The sequence below is a fragment of the Numida meleagris genome, chromosome 3 (genome assembly GCF_002078875.1).
Source record: "Numida meleagris isolate 19003 breed g44 Domestic line chromosome 3, NumMel1.0, whole genome shotgun sequence".
NCBI classification, from domain to species: Eukaryota; Metazoa; Chordata; class Aves; order Galliformes; family Numididae; genus Numida; species Numida meleagris.
In genome coordinates this window covers 68287510-68303881 of record NC_034411.1, presented here as the reverse complement: position 1 = coordinate 68303881, position 16372 = coordinate 68287510, and the positions used below count along the sequence as shown (strand labels likewise).

At 44.6% G+C, this 16372-nt stretch overlaps 1 protein-coding gene across 3 annotated transcripts in view; it reads left to right on the top strand.

Moving 5' to 3' along the window:
• Window positions 1–16372, top strand: part of PRDM1 (PR/SET domain 1) — a 98300-nt gene that overhangs the window by 55008 nt on the left and 26920 nt on the right. Inside the window, exon 1 of one of the 3 annotated variants that reach the window (XM_021389575.1) lies at window positions 10331–10489. The exons of the other annotated variants lie outside the window; for them this stretch is intronic. The gene's annotated coding sequence lies outside the window, so the exon portion shown is untranslated. Of the gene's footprint in view, window positions 1–10330; window positions 10490–16372 lie in introns of those variants that run through there. 3 annotated transcript variants of the gene reach the window in all.

Sequence of the window (16372 nt, the reverse complement as noted above, 5' to 3'; positions counted from 1 at the left end):
TGCATTTTTATATAAGGAAACTGAGGCACAGAGAGGGTACGCAACATGCCAGAAGCCACGTAAGAGGCCCGGGGTAGGGCTGAGAGCAGAGAACAGGTTTCCTGATACTTGCACCTGTGACTTGGCTGCAGCATGGCACGACAGGAAGGAACGGAGTTAAAAATTGAATTTGTTCTGAAAGCAAAGACTCTTCTTGCTTCAGCTGGTGTTTTCTATTATACCCAAAACAAAGATGAAGTCAGATTCATTGCTATGTCCCTATAATCTCTTTTATTTTAACAGTTGAGTTTAACGATGACTATCACTTCGGCTCCTACCTCAGGAAACTGCTGGCCTTCTGCTAACCACAGATTGGAAGGCTTAAATAAGAGACTGCCCAATGAGAATATAATCCCTGTCTACAGGGGGCACAGAGATTTCTTCACCTCTAGGACGCAGCTTGTAGTTTAAGTAACCAGAACTTGAAACTCCTCATTTAGGTAGAGCACAGCATACCAAAAATTAACCTGAACTTTAAAGAGGAGCAGAGTGGTCTTTAGCTGACAAGAAAGATGTGCAGTTTGCCTATTGACATCTCCAAGTACATAGAAAATACATAAGACATTTTAAGGAGGACGATAACAATGACATAGAGAAAGCAGATATTTTTCTGGCTTCCTCTATTGCAAATGTGGTGGAAAAAGGATATAATTCTATCTGTGTTTACTGGTATGTTTTAGTAGAAGAAAAACTGGGTCAGTAAGTCCTCTGAAAATAGGCTAAAATACAGGAAGATTGAGAGTTCATTGCTTCCATATTTTGAGCCTATGACTTCCAAAATCAAAGGCCTAGTAATCCTAATGGATTGACTTCCAAAATTCCTTGGATTTGTATTGCTGGACTTGTCTCTCTCCAGGGCTTAGCTGGATCCCTGCAGATAGATTTTCAGGTTTATATGCTGTAATTCCACTTAGTCCAGCTGTAAACTTGCGGTGGCTGAATTAATACATTACAGGGAGGGTTAAAAAAAAAAAAAAAAAAGAGTATACCTACAAAACCCTTAGCTTGTATATCAAATCCTGAGGGGAGAAAAACGGGCATTTCAATTAGTTGGTTGTGTGGCCTGATTGAAGAACAGGCCTGTGGCTAACAAAGCTTTGTCTGTAGTATCAGCTTGCTCCTCATCCAACAGGACAAATGGAGTGGTTGGTCATTAACGGGGCTAGCCATCGGGTAGGGGTTTTGTTCTTAAATGGGGGCTTTGTCTTATCCCTGCTGTTTAAGCCCTCTCCAAGCACTCCTCACCTGTCATATCTGTCATACATTTAATTCATCACGCTCTCTGGTCAAAAGCTACACTGATAGTATCAAAAGAAGAGGAGGGGGCTTCTTATAACTTTAGCGATCAAAGGAGATTATCAAGCAAATAAGATTTTAATGAAGACGGCAGGTTTGGGAAGGAGAATTTACTGCATTGTGCATCACTAACACATAAAGGTTGGGCTTATCTGTACAGTGTTTGAGATTGGGGTCCCGAACTGTTAAAGAAAGAAGGCTGGATAAATGTTTTGGTTTGTGGTTTTAATTACAATCACGGAGGAAGGAGATTGAGGGGAGGGGGGTGGAGTTCCTTTTATTTCACTTTTAAAGGTCATATTTTTAATCTGTAAATATGATAAGCCTAGCAGCCTCTTTAAACATAGCAAGTCTGTTGCAGTGATGACGGATATATCCACTGATTTTCCACTGAGCTCATATTGTGAGGCCAAGGCTCCCTGTTACTTGGTCCAAGTTTCTGAATGCTCATCACAGCACTTTAACAGGCTTGGTGTCACTGCAGTCGCTTCAGACACAGGGCAGGCAGGTTCTTCCCAGCCCCAAGTCTGCACGCCAGGATATTCCTGTTGGCACTCGTGACTAGGGGATGCCAGCCAGTCCCTCGCTGCCCCATGGCACCTCATTCCCCATTATTTCCTATTAAAATGGCAGTCTTCAAGTGGAGGGGGTATCCAGCAGGGGACTGGCCAGGACTGGCCAACACCTCTTCTGTTTTCTGATAAAGTGGAAACAACCAGTGCTGAATTGTCTGTTTTTTATTTCCCACTGCTATTGCAGTAGTCGAATGCTTGAAGAGCCAGTCTCTCAGAGATTCAGTTAGCAGCAAAGATGCCTTACTGCAAGCATAAAGCAATGCTTCAGCAACCGGCCTGTATCTATACATTGCATATAGCCAAACCTGCACTGTTAGCAGCACTGTTGGGCGGCTTTATTTTTGCAGTTTTTCCTTGTGATGAAAAGAAAGCCTCTGCAGTTACTGAAGTCTTTGATGAAAGAACAGGTAGCTGTATTATTAGCACAGATGTTGACTTCTTTTATGAAAAGAGCGGGGAAGTGGCTGCCTGGCTTTCTTTAAATTGAATCAGAAACTTGGGGTTTGGGACAGAGGTCAGAAAAACATGTCAGAACTTGTCAGCCTTTATGGTTTTGGGTGGAAAACTCCAATTCTCACTTTCCACTGAGTAAAACTGAGAGCTGATCATTTGTGTGGTTTTCAGCCTGTGTATGTATGATGAATAACTTATTTAAAAGTGATAAAGTATAGGGAGGTTTCTACAGCTGAGAAGTTTTATGTTCAGTGAGGAGATGGGTCTCAGCACACTTCTGACATGGGAGTTATTTTCTTGTTTTTTCAATTGAGGCTGTCATCCATCCCTCTAATTTGCTTTTCTGTAGCCCTCAGGATTTGTTGATATGCAAGGCACAGTGTACCAGTTTCACTGAGAGAGAGATGAAGAATCACATGTTGTCATCTGGCAACATGAATCTAGCTGAAACAGAGTTGAAGCCAGATGTATTCACTAGCAAGGACAGAGTGAAGATAGAGTCAGCATCCTGACGATAAATAACGATAAAACCCAGGTTTGGCTATATGCAATGTACAGATATTGGCCAGTTGCTGAAGTGCACTGCTTTGTGCTTGCAGTGGGATGTCCATTCAGAGCCTGAACCTAACTTTGAGTAAGCAAATGGCTTCTAAACTGATTTATTTGAATCAATAGTGATAAAACTCAGGTGTGAATAGGGCCTGTATTTAAATAATGCTATCAGCAGGCAGCGGGGCCAGCTCCACTCCAGCTGGGCAATCCCCAGTTGTCACTAGTTGGGTGAAACTCTGGGAGTGCCACTGGGAAAGTGGGAGCGGAGTTCTGCCAGACTGCCCTGTAAATGTGGCTGCTCTGCATGGCAGACAGAAACATTTCAATTTATGGTTGGTTCGAGGACCTCCATGCTATTATTCAGCTGGAAATCTCCCCCTCTCCCCACCATGTCCCTCACAGTAGATTATGGGGGCCAGAGGCTGCCTTATAATATCATCTTTCCTTTCACAAATGAGAAGCTGCGGGAAGTTACGTGGGTTACTCGAGGTATGGACCAGCCGTCTTGACTAATGTGTTCTGATTAGAGATCTTAAGAGGTATTTGCAGGACTGAAGCACTTATGTAAAGAAGTGTTTTTTAAAATAACGTAAGTCCACATGACAGCATATAAAAGTCAAATGACAGTGCAATTCATGGGTTATTGTTACAAAACTAACTTTTCAAGTGAGTTCCCAAAATACTCTGTGGTTGGAGTTTCACTTGAGGAATTTACTTTTAAGCCACTTTCTCCAAGTTTTAAATCTGCCGACAGGCAACTTCAAAAACTTTTTCATATCACTCCATACCTGACTAGGGAAAGAAAAAAAATCTACCTTCTGAAACTGGGCATCAGTTTTCTTTGACAGCGCAAAAGCCACCGTGCCAACACTTAGCAATGCAACGCGTCGCCTGCTCTTGCAGCTCATACTTTATTCTCTGCATCAAAGCTTTGGGGGGGGAGAAAAAACAGAGAGTGAGAGAGCGAAAGAGACAAGCTCTTCAGAGCCTCTAATGACGCGTGCCAAACACGTGGAAGGTAAATCCCCTAATTCAGGCTATTCTTTCAGCATTCCCTGGCGGGTGGCCAAGCTAAATATTTCTGCCGGATAAAAAATGCACCCTTGCATGCGGCACTTTCTTAACAGGATGGCTCTCGGGCTTTGCTGGAGGGGGCTTCTCCAGGGGAAAGCCAACATGTGTGTTCTCTTATCTATTTATTTATTTTATTAAAAAGGGGCTTTATGGACTGTGATTGGATTAACTTAGCGAACCCGGGAGGAAGAGGAAAAACAAACTGGGAAGCTGGTTTAGCACCCCCACCTTTTTGTCATCTTCTTTTGGGATTTCCTGGCTAGCTGCCACCTTGAGCCTGTTGAATGTTCTTTAGATCAATCAATTAAAAAGGCTTTAATATTTGGGTGATTGGAACACAACATATGGGCTGCTGGTGCGGATGTCGTGTGGGGCATGTAGTTAATTGAAATGATTAATAGAGGTGTTAGTTTCTTCAAGACTAATTGAAGAAAGAATATAATTGGAAGCATCGGCTAGCCATTATTGTAGGCTTTTTTTTTAAACGTATTGTGTCTCTTAGACACTTTTAAGTGTTTATAAGCATTCAAATGGATTTTGTGTAGATCTTTCTAGCATGGTGATTGACAAAATCACACCTTCTGTATATCCAAAAGTCAAACCTGTTTTTATGCAAATGAATTTGAAAAAAATATATTTCCATTTGTCTTGTCTGTATCAGTAACCACTACATACTGTGAATTTCTGGTACCTTTAAACCAATTTACACTGCCTCCTTGTTATCTATGTGTTTACACCATCCGTCCTCAGGAACTGACTGTGAGTCTCTGAAGGGCTGCTAGCTCACTTCTCTCTCTGCAAGGAGTTGTGCTGATGTACACTTTTCTGGTGTCCCAGCATGCTGCAAATGTGCCAGGTATTTGGGGGAAACTGCATCTAGATTGTACTGCCCCACACCTAGTCAGCCTGACCATACTTCAGAGGGATCCAGTTCTCCTGGCTTTGATTGTCAGAAGGAGACATTAAATAAAAGAAATTCAGAGGATTTAGTAGCAGTCGTATATTTTGGCCTCTCCACCTTCTTTAAGAACAGTACATGCTTTTTTTCAGAAATAGCAGTCTGTGAATTTTTACTAAAATTCTTAAGTGAGTGTCAAGTACAAAACCAAAGCCATGAACTGGCTGCAGAGGACATCTGGCAGTAAGGCGAGGGTACAGAGGATGTGTCTTCTGAAAGTCACCCCACCAAAAGGGCAGCTCTCAGGTTAGAAACGGGGAAACTGAGAAAACATGAAAATCTCTTGTCTGTAGTCAGCAAACGGGCTGGGCAGCACAGCACTGTGCTCTCTGTCCTACTGTGGTTATCGGTGCTGTGGGAAGCCTTCAGCTGTGGATTTCTTAAGACTGAAGATCACACCCAAAAAACATATGAATCCTGTAGAGGGCAAGTGGTTACCTTTGAGGAAGAGAATCAGGATAGATGTGTTGAGGTGTAACCAAAAGGTAAGTGGGTTCCGACGGGGAGAACAGCGAAGCTACATTTTGAAGCATGGTATTTTCACAGTTGCCTTCTCGTTGCCTGCTTTTGCTAATGGAGGAAAAGCTTATATATAATTGTAATGTTCTGGGACTTCAGTGTCTTTTTGGAAAGCACATATCACTTTCTCTCTGTCATTTCCTTTCCACGTATGGTGCAGCTTTGTGTATTTGTGCATCTTTTTTAGTAGTTAGAAAGTTTATTCTGCAACACAGAAAAAATGCAACAGAGAAGCGATAGATGAGTTTAGAGGGGTTTGTTGTTGGCTTAGAAGAATAGAGTATAGGATGGTTTTAATATTTCAGAGTCTTCCCACACAGACTTCCAGTGAGTCTTTGAAGGCAACTGTGTGTCTGCAAAGACTTTGAGCCTCCCCGGAAGATGTGGCCTGTCTTGTGTACAGATCTGAGCAGAGCGTTTGTAGAAAGGAAGTGGCTGTCCTGTACTGGGGGCTGAGAGGAAGGGGAGGCATTAGGTCTGATTGCAAGCTTCTCTTTCTCCCTGTTGCCTGGTTTGTGTGTGCATAGTGCTGGAAATCATAAATGAGGAGTATGCCAGGGCAGGCTGGTGCAAATTAATCTTTCATTAACTAATTTCAGTAATTCGGACTTTTTTCTCATTATTATTTGGTGATGGTTTTATTATAGCAGACTACTGCAGTTAGATAGTTCCTTACATATTTTTCTAATCTTAACAGTAATGAAAAATAGTAGCATCAGCATTTTTGTTGGCCTATCACTCTTTAGGATTTAGCACATGAAAAGAGGCACTTTGTAAACTTGTTGGAGCTGAAGCATCCTGTCTCTCCTGATGAAACCTTCTCATTTTTTATAACTGATACAGTTCTGGTGCATTTGGTCTGGGACACTGAAAGAGCAATAGCAGCCAAGGAGATAGGATTTAAATCTTTGCACATGCTTTATATGCGATTTCTGTGTTATGTTCATGTTTTCTTTCACATACAAAGGAGAATTTTCAATAACCTATCCCTAAAATTAAGCTCAGAAAATTAATCTCTAGTGTAAGTAGGGCTGGTAGCATCACCCATTGTTAAGACAGACTGATCATTTGCAGTAGGAGACTCTACTACTTCTAGGTGTTCATAAATCTACCAAATTCTGAACATGTGGTTCACTTATTTCTTACACGGCACTTGCTATGTATTTTTCCCTGGAACCCTTTCTGCCATTTCCAGGATCTTGTCCATCCCCATCTCCAACCTCAGCTCCCACACCCAGGAGAACTGCTTTCGAGGTCAAAGCCAGCCTAGATGACCATCAGGCAGCCCCGCAGGGCTGGTGGAGGGCATCATGGCTTTTTTCAGAACATGAATGCGATTGGGTCTGGGACTGAGTGCCTGAACTGACAATGGATGTTTCATGCTTACTTACTGCAACCTGTCCTGAGGCCAGAGAATCACAAAAAGGAGCAGTTTGAAAAGCCTGTGGCCAGGTGTTGAATCTGGAGGGGATTATGAAGGAAGAGAGACTGTGCCTAGAGATCCGCAGTGTCAGGAAGGAGGGAAACTGAGAGTAAGGTTGGTAAAGGACTGAGGGATTTATCTTTATGGGTTATTGTGGACGAAGACGAGCAAGCTCGGTGTTAAAAGCGGGTGGGATGTAAGCCAGCTCTGATCCAAAAGCTGCCTGACTGCATTAGCATGGTGCTAAGCCCAAGCTAATATATCCGGCTTCTCACCAGGGCTTATTAGCTCGGGCTCAGTGCCATACTAACATAGTCACAGGACTTCCAGTTGGCTGGACACCATGCCTGCTTCAAGTGTAAATGGTGCTCAGCACTGCATGTCTGCTGAGGAGCACCAGGAGGGGCCTGGAGACCTGCTTACATCTTGCTGTTGCTCAGCTGCTGCAGACCGGTCCTGCTGGGCAGGAGGAGGGCTGGTGGGCATGGGGAGCCGACCCCGTTCTCACAGAGCAGGGGGAAAATGGAGCTCTGCTGAGAAACCAGCAGATGAAACCTGGTGAGAGGACCCAACACGAGCCTGGGAGAGGGATATGGGAGTGACTGGAAAGGGAAAAACTACAGGAGTGGAAGGGAAGAGAAGATGAGGACTTGCTGGGCGAGGAGTCTGATCAAAAGTCTGTGCCGAGGTCTGGAAGATGGGATGAGAAAGGGAGGAACAAACTCCACACCAAGCCTGGAATGTGACCAAGATTCCTGAAACGAGTTGTTCCTCTGCTTCCAGCAAGTCACCTGGAGAAACCCACCAGTAAAGTGTCGTGTCCCAGTGCTAGTGCCGATCTTTCCAAAAAAAACATATCATTGCACAGATGGGTCTGCTAGCTGCCTTGGCAGAGGTCTGTCCATGGCAGACGAGTATCCCAGCTGCACTGATGATCTGTGTAGGTGTTGGTGTGATGCCAGGTCACAGGTTCTCCGGTTTTGCTATTTGCACTTTTAAAAATCAGGAAACTGAAGAAAAAATCGTGGAAGAAAATGACCTAAACTCCAAGCTCCAGTTCTCCAGGGTTTAGGTTGCTTGCCTAACCTCACTTTGATCCTCTTATGTATTATGATACAGTTCTAATTACTCATTGAATTACTTTTTTACCAGTTACTTGCCTCATTCAAGCATCAGACAAGCTTGCTAGGGGAGGTGAATTGGGGTGGTGTAATAAAACGTTGTCTATAAGACACCTCTTGCCCCTATTTCCTTTGTTGGGGCATAAAGAGGTTAAGTGGCAGCTGCAGGAAGAAATGTTGCTCTTCCCCAGGGTAGACGACCTCTACTCTGAGGAGCTCAATTCTATTTCTGCCCACAATTCTGATAAGATTTATCCCAATTCAGTTCCACAGTGTTTTGCATATGGTCATCAGTTTTGACATTTTCTGGGTGCTTCATTCGAAGCCCTGCAAATCAAGAGCTATCACAAATGGCAGTAGGAGAAACACTTTGAACTGAGAAAGTAATGCACAGTGCTGAGTAAATCAGCTGCTACATCCTCCAAATTAATGTGTGCTTTTGATGTCAGTGCCATTGTGTCTCCATACCTATTCCACCATGTGGCAATAGCAATAATATCTTCATCAGTATATGGAGGAGAGACTGTGAGAATCAGATTAGTCATTATTTGATATTTGTGAGGCATTCGGAGAGTGCTGTTGTGAAGAGCAAGCTGGAAAAATACAAAGCTGTATTGGTTAGTTTGCCTTCCATTTGAATGATCTGTAGTAAAAGGAAGGCACTGGGCCTTCCAAGGAGAACGAGGAGAGAAAAAGTCTGGAAAGTGACTTTTTGAAGTCAGCACTCTTCTATTTAAACACTGAATCAAAAAAAAAAAAAAAAAAAAAGGAAAAAAAAAAGATAGTGCTTCCTATGCCAGGAGGGCAGAACAAAGCTTCTGTTTGTAACTCTCCGCCCGGTATCTCCTAACATTGGAAAGGGCTTGCACCAGAAAAGCCTCCATTTTCTGTAGTTTGGAGCATTTGTCTTGGTGTGCAAGGCATGGCGTCTTAGTGAAGCTGTCATCTTGCGAGGCGGAAGGCTTGCCTTGGGTTTTTATAGAACCTTGACTCAGCTTCAGGGAAGGAGGAATGAAGAAGCAGAAGAGCGAACTGGCAGCTGAAACCCTCCTTTCCCTGTGTTTGAGCAATCTGGGCTCTTATGAAACCTTTTGAAATCTCAGTTGCTGATGTCTTTCTGACCCCCAAAATTATTCTTGTGCAAATGTTGACACCCAGCAGAGATGAAATCATTGACTTAGGAAAACACATCCAGCTTATCAGAAGCTGCAGGATTCCAGCAATGTACTGGCAACACTGCGCTTTTTTTTTCTTTCCTTTTAATTGTTTGCATTTAGTTGACAGGTGGCATTCTGAATTGGGTTGTGCATATCTGAGGGAGCAGAATAGTTTTTCAGTTCATACAGATCAGAGACTGTGTCACGTACCAAATGGTTTTGTGTTCTGGTCTTCTACTCATGAATTTTCTGTGAGCTTATGATTTTGCTCTGTTCGCTAATTTTCTGTTGACAGTTTTAATTACACACTCGTGGAGTGTATAAACAGAACAAGATCTAGATATGACCTAGAAGTGGGTCTCGGTGCGAAGAGGCACGTTTTCCAATTGAATGCAGGCTTTGTGTAAATCTTCTGTGTGGATCGGACCAGTAGCTCACCAAAATCAAAGGATATCAAAACTTCTCCACTGACTGCCCTTTCAGCCGGTCCTTTATTGTTGATTTCTTGCTGATTCTGACACCATATTTATTTGTTTTGGTTGCTGGAGGAAAGTGAACTGAATGTGGGCAGAAAAAAAAAACATCTAAAGAACATCCAAAAGCTTTTCCCTCCCATCTCATGCCATTAGACAACAGGCAGGGAAAAATTGCAGCAATTACAACCCATTGATTTGTGGACACGTGTAAAGCCAGGAGATGCCTTTAAACTTCATTTTATATCTTAGATTTTTAGGATTATTAGGTAATTCCAAAAAGAAAAACGTGTTTGTATGGAGCTGAGATACTGCTGTGCAGGAGGAGGGGGCAACCCTCTAATAAACTAGCAAAAACCCACAATAGTCTCCTTGGTCCAATTTAGAGCTCTGCTGCTCAGAGTTTGGGTTTTTGCTTTTTAAATTCAAGGCGTGGCCAAATGTTCATTATCCCTATGATAAAAGCTGTAAAAATAGGTGCGAAACAGCTCTTGTGCAATGTTGTAATTTACCTTTATTTTAAACTGGCTTACACATCTTAATACATTATGACAATCAGAATTATCAGGCCACCAGGCGGTGAGGAGTTTGTTTTCTTAATTGCTCTTGTTAAGCCTAATTACGGAATGGGGTGGAGTGGATGTGAGGGGAGGGAGGAAATTCTCAAATCCTCGGAGTGGTTCCAGGCAGTGCGTGTCGGGGAGCGAGGGCGCGGGTGCGTGCTGTGCGTGCACGGGTGTGCAGCGCCGGTGTGCGTGGCGCCGGGCGGATGGCAGGCTTTCCCTTGGACTAACATCCCAAGATGTGTGAGCTGGAGGTGGGGAGCCCGCTCTGTGGGGACACTTGAAGGTACAGCTAAACAAAGAAGTGGGCTGCGTTCTCCTTGGTGAATTAACTCCTTTCTTTCCTCCTTTTTTTTTCTTTCTTACTTATTTGTAGCAATGTACATTACTTACTTTCCTGTTAATTTTTTTTTTAGTTTTGTGTTTGGTTGAGCGTCAGATTGATCTGTTGTTGTGACGTGCCGTTCTCTGATGTGACGGGTTTGCAGGCACGAGGTTGGCATACACAGCTATGGGCCAGTATCTTGCCTCTAAACCCTTTTCCTTCTTCCCTGCGACTGCAGGAGAGACACGCCGCTCCAAAACGGTGTTGTTTTGACTTTTCAGTGGAAAGCATGCACCTGCAGAGCTCTTCTATCTGGCAGGACTGGGGTTTGTTTGCGTGCCCCACATTGTGCTACCTGCCTGTCCGCATCCTCAGGAGCCTCCTGGCCAGCAGTTTTTGATAAGGCAGCTTTTGAGCAAGCAACATGTAAAACCGAGGGTGATACAACAAATCTGTGATCTTCTCTGGGGTATGTTACCTGACTTGTTTGCTGCCAAGGTGGTTTTATTGTTTTGGCTACTGGGCGGAGGGAGGAGACTAGCAGAGCAGAGGAGTCACGCTTTTGTTTTGTTTAATTATAATGTATGCTTTTAATAAAACCTTTTAGTGCCGTGAATTAAATGGTACTGCAGCCCAGCGCGAGAAGAAAAATGCTACTGCTGTCGTGGCTGACAGCTGAGTGGTGAGGTGGCTGGCTGGGGCTGAGCCTCAGGAGCCTTTCTGTGCTGCCTGCAGATACTGCTGCTTAAATGTGTTTACTTTTTCCGTAGTATTTATACTAGTTAATGTGTCGCACCAGATAAATCTACTTCCTGAGTCCATCTTTCAGCTCGCTCTCTCCCCTTCCAATTGACAAATGGTTTGAGTTTGACACCGTTTTATCAGTTGAGCCCCTGCTGGGTGCTGCATGCCTGCTTGGTTTTGCTTTATCGTGAAAAGTGAATTATCTGCAATATTTTGTTAAGGTCTAACTAGCAGTTGGCAGGCTTTCCTATAGGAACTGATTTGGGTTTCAGCAAGGGGAGGCTGTTGTCTTTCTCTGCAAAGCCCTGTCGTTGCTCTCTGGGAAGACAAAAGATCCTGGAGCTTTCTGCACCGCAATCTGCCGCTGTCCCACTTTCAAGGAGGTGTTTTGTTTGTTGCAGCAGCTTCCTATCTTAAAATGATAAATCAAGAGAACGTGTGCACTGCCTTAAACCCTTGTCTCCAGGGCTTTGCGTTCGCTTAGGGTAAAATGCATTATTTTGTGGTAGCTTCTGGTGAGATCTAAACTTAGTTTAAAGATTACAAAGCAAAAGGGAAAGCATCAACATCTTTAGCGGGGGTAGTTTGATGGAGAATAGCTGTCAGAAGAAGAACTCTACTGACTTACCTCAAGTGGGTTTCAAATGCATTAGGGATTCATCAATATTAATAGTAGAATAGACATTTCCTGCATTCGTTTGGCATCTTCCATGCTCTCTTTTTTTTTCAAGAGCATCTTAGAGTGCAGTTTTAACACTTACTAAAGTTAATACAAGGATGATAAGCTAAAGTTAAACAGAAGGAGACCTCTGAGTGTGTGGGGTCGGTCTCTAGGAGTCCTGGAATTTGGTGCTGTGCTTCAGAGACAGATTGTGGTAAACTCCTGGGTGAGGCTTCCAGGGCAGTTTGCAAAACGAGTCCGCTGGGTCCAGTTCTAACCAGAAGTTAGGGTGAGAATCCAGTTCTGGGAGGGTAGCTGAGGGTTGCTATCAAGAGAAGGGTTGATAACCGCGTAGATTTCTAAAGCAACATGGTAGCGGCTTGTTCATGTGTTCAGGGGTTAAAAAAGAAAAAGAAAGTCGTTTTTCAGCCTCAAAGCTTCTTGTTATGGTTCGGTATGAAAAACGAGTAAATCCAAGGTAATTTGTATTTGTCTTATGTCTTTTAAGACTAGTGATGGTGTTAAAAAAAAAAAAACAGAGAAAGGAAATTTGAGGAAAAACACCAAATACCTTTGAGACGCAGGATAAAACCCAGAACATTGCCAGCACCCGGAGTGAACACGTACTGGTGACGATCGTTTTCCAGTGTCCTGCACAGCACATCCCCGTGCGACCCACTGAGCCCTTTAATTCAGGAGAACTCCTCGCAGCGAAGTGAGGCAGGGGCTGGCTTTTTATAGAACGCGCAGCTAAGAGCTGCAGCCTGTAAAGTGTCAAAGGAAAAGTGTAAGTCTGCACGGAGAGCCCAGTCTGGCGTAACTGGTGATGCAGCAGCTACACGTAGAGCAGTGCAGGAGTTTGGCAGCTCTTAGTGACAGGGCGATTGGGATCGTCAGTGTGCGTCTGCTCTACTTGTTGATCCTAATGAAAAGTACAGTTTAATCACTGGTGTGCCAAATTGAGCATGATTAGCTGTTATTGCAGATTAGTGCATTGTCTGGGGCTCCAGAATTATCGATCCGGGTGCTGTGTGCTGATGTTTTCCGTGCCCTCTTCCGTAACCTCTTCTTAATGCCTTGGGGAGGGAGGCAGGGAAGGAGAGGAGGAGGAGAGAAGTCCAGATGGGAAGAAAACAGGTCCTGAAAAGACCACATAGGAACTAGGTCAGGTACTCTGGAGATTAAAGAAGCATGCTTCATCCCTGGACGCAGGAGGCAGGGACAAGTAGCATACAATTACGAGGAATTAGAACAGCAACAAGTAGTGCAGATTTATCAGCTTTAATTGTCTATTGTCAGGACAGAGCCCTTCTTGTAGATCAGGCGCTGCCAATGCTTTAATACCTCTAATGGACTCTCTATTGTGGGATTATCTCTCCTAAGGACAATGTCTTTCTTTTAAACTAGTTGTTTGGGGTGAGCAACGAAAAAAAAAAAAGAGGCAAAGGAGCTGCAGCTCTAGGTTTTTCCTTCCCTTTGGCTCGTCCCATTCTGCAGGAGGCGGCCAGCCCGTTGCTGCTCTTCTGTCAGCAGCCCTATTCCTGCAGGGGAGCCCAGAGACACCTATTGAACATTAACCCCCTTCGCTCCACCTTCCAGCCAGCTCCTCCAGGAACAATAGCTGCTTGATAAAGAGCAGATAAGCAAGGACACAAGGCTTAGGAATCTCTCTTAGCTATCTTTATTTTAAAAGCTTTCCTGGGTTTTGCAAAGTAAACATTACAACATTTAAAGAAGGATAAGGTGTCAACTGTTTAATGAGAAGTTGTGTTTAATAGCAGAGGAATTCTTCCCTCCCCCACACAACACACAGGTATGAAAAGACTGTTATTTCACCACTGTGGGGTAGGGAAGGTGGAGAAGTGACAACTGTACTCTCGGCAGCTTAAAGTGCGGTCGGTCAGCCCGCCCCAGCCCAGTCCCCTAACCAGCTCCAACCTCAGACTCAGTGTGGAATCCTTCCATCCCAGATGCATGGTAGCAGCATTGCTGGGTCTGTGATAATCTGTGGGTAAATATTTTCATTTCCAACACACGCACTCCGTCATGGTGCTGAGCTGTTGTTTTTGTTAATCTGTTTTGCAATGCGCTCGGTGGCCAGTCCTTTGTCTGAGAGGTGGTGAGGTTCCACCCATGGATCACAGCCTCCTGCTGTGTGCACCAGCCCCTCGCCACCGGCAGCCTGGGGAGCTTTCAGATGGAACCAGAACAGGGCTGGGACAGAATCTGAGGCTTCACCAAGGTTCACATCACTGTTGTTTGCCCAGGAGGTTGAGGAGAGGGTACCCCAAAAAGCGTCGTGAGGTTTGGAAAGGGGCGTGCAAGTTGAATTCATGCAATTCGTTCTGAGCTGGCTTTGGTATTTCACATTGCTCTGAGGTGGGTGTTCGAAATATTCACAGGAGTGACACTTCTAATACATATATCTGTGTGTGTACATATACCATCACATCCCTCCTCCGAATCAATCTGGAAATCAGCCTGTCTTCAAGGAAAATTTCCCCAAACATGCTCCTTTTTTCAGGCCTGTGCTTTTGTCACCAGGAAGATTGGAAAGTGGTTGGAATGGGCTGGGTGCTCTAATTCATTTTTCACAGACTTAGTTGCTACAGGCAGAACATTGAAAAAGCTGTATGCAGGACATGGAAGGTAGATTTTTGTGCTCAGGTTTGCTTGTCCAGGATAAATCTGAGTTGGCAGAAACATGCAAAGACAACACAAGGGTTGTTGTGTGGGGTCCTGGCTATCATCCCTACGTCTCCTAGGACCACCATGGCTCAGAGTGTGATGGAAAGGCTGCTAGTAAGCAAGAGGGGATCTTCTGTGGTCCCCCTGTCCTTCTCATAAGGAACAGGGAGATGGCTCCTTCCACGTGGTCAGTTCTCCTCTGTCAGCCCCCAAAGTCTGTTGCCGTCTCCAACTCTGAACAAAAAAAAAACACACAAGAAGTGTGATGACAAAGCTGCCACTGCTGTTGCAGCTTTCTCAATACCTTCACCCTAGATCGCCTCCTGGGAAACAAGAGCGAGTGTCTTCACACTGTTACGTCTCTGCTGCTGGGCTGCACTCACAGCAAAGAGAAGCTGAGCTTCTCACAGTGACTTCTCACTCTCCCAACACCATGCCCAGACAGCCATTTCCTCAAACTCGAGGAACTAAACGTGCTTCTGTGTGCTGCAAGACTGTTTTTCTCTCTTCTTTTTTTTCCATTGGAAGGGGGTTGTTTTGGCTTATTCAGAGTCATCTGAGCACCATTTTAATCAGGCCTAGCTGGAAACAAAAAAGGAATATGGCATTTTCGTTCGACTTCTTTTTTTCCCTTTTCAGGGAAAATTTCCTTAGAGGATCAAAGAACGTCGAAATCTACGGAGCCATCAAGGCCTGCGCTAGAGTGCAGCCAAAAGGTCTCCTCCTGCTGTTGCACACTAGAGACTAAAATAAATGTACAGGCATTTGGAACTGCTAGGAGGCAGTGGCCAGTGTGCTCTGTAATTAAAGGCAGTCCCTGAGAGCTGCACGCATTAATGTAAAAGCCTCCTGGCTACAACGTACGCCACCCCAAATGCCCTTGCAGAAACCTTCATGTAGATTCAAGTGTGATTTTAATTTCTCTCCTCATAAGCAGTCCCGTGCAGGAGTAGTACAGGGCACACAAAGCCTCAGAGATCATATCTGAAGCCTATAGGCTGTGTTTTGGAAAGGTCAGGCTGGTGTGTGGGCAGAAGGCTTTAGCTCGCCCTGTCGCGCAGCCACCAGAGCATGCCCTCACTCTGTCACGGGGCACATTCTCAGAAGCACGGACCTGAAACGTGAGCGTATCTCAGCAGAACTTGAAGGAAACCCTTCTTCGAGTGCTGCCTCTTTTAGAAGAAGTGCAGTCGTGCAACTCCATCGCGTACCTTCTCTGAGCAGTGACCACAACTGGTCCCCAAATGTTTACTAGCACCAGGATGCCTACATACAGGAAGTGGGGAAGGGGGTGGGTCTGGTAGTGGCTCTTGATGTGGTCAATCCGGCACTGACCTTCTCTGGGTAAGGGGATGAGGAGGATGTGAAAATGAGACTGCGCTTTAATCTCTCGTGTGCATTTTATCTCCCCTCTGACTTTCTGGAGAAGTTCTGTAGGCTCGAGGCGACTCCCTGCCCTCCTCCTTCCCCCGAAGCTTCCCGCTCTGGTGGGGAGAGCGGCAGCAGCTGAGCGGAGGCCGCTGCTTGTTGTTGAGCTGAGGTGGTGATAGCATCAAAGGAAATGGATGGGGATTTCTGAGATCAGAGCCGCTAGGGCCATTCATGATTTGTTGCCAGGCTGAAAGCTGCTGCAGAGGGAGCTGCCTAAGAAATGCTGATTAATACGGTAATTGAGGTCTTCTATGAGCGAGAAGGAAAAAATGAAAATATGACTAAAAATGTTCTTTTTTGAAATGAACAACATTTTGAAA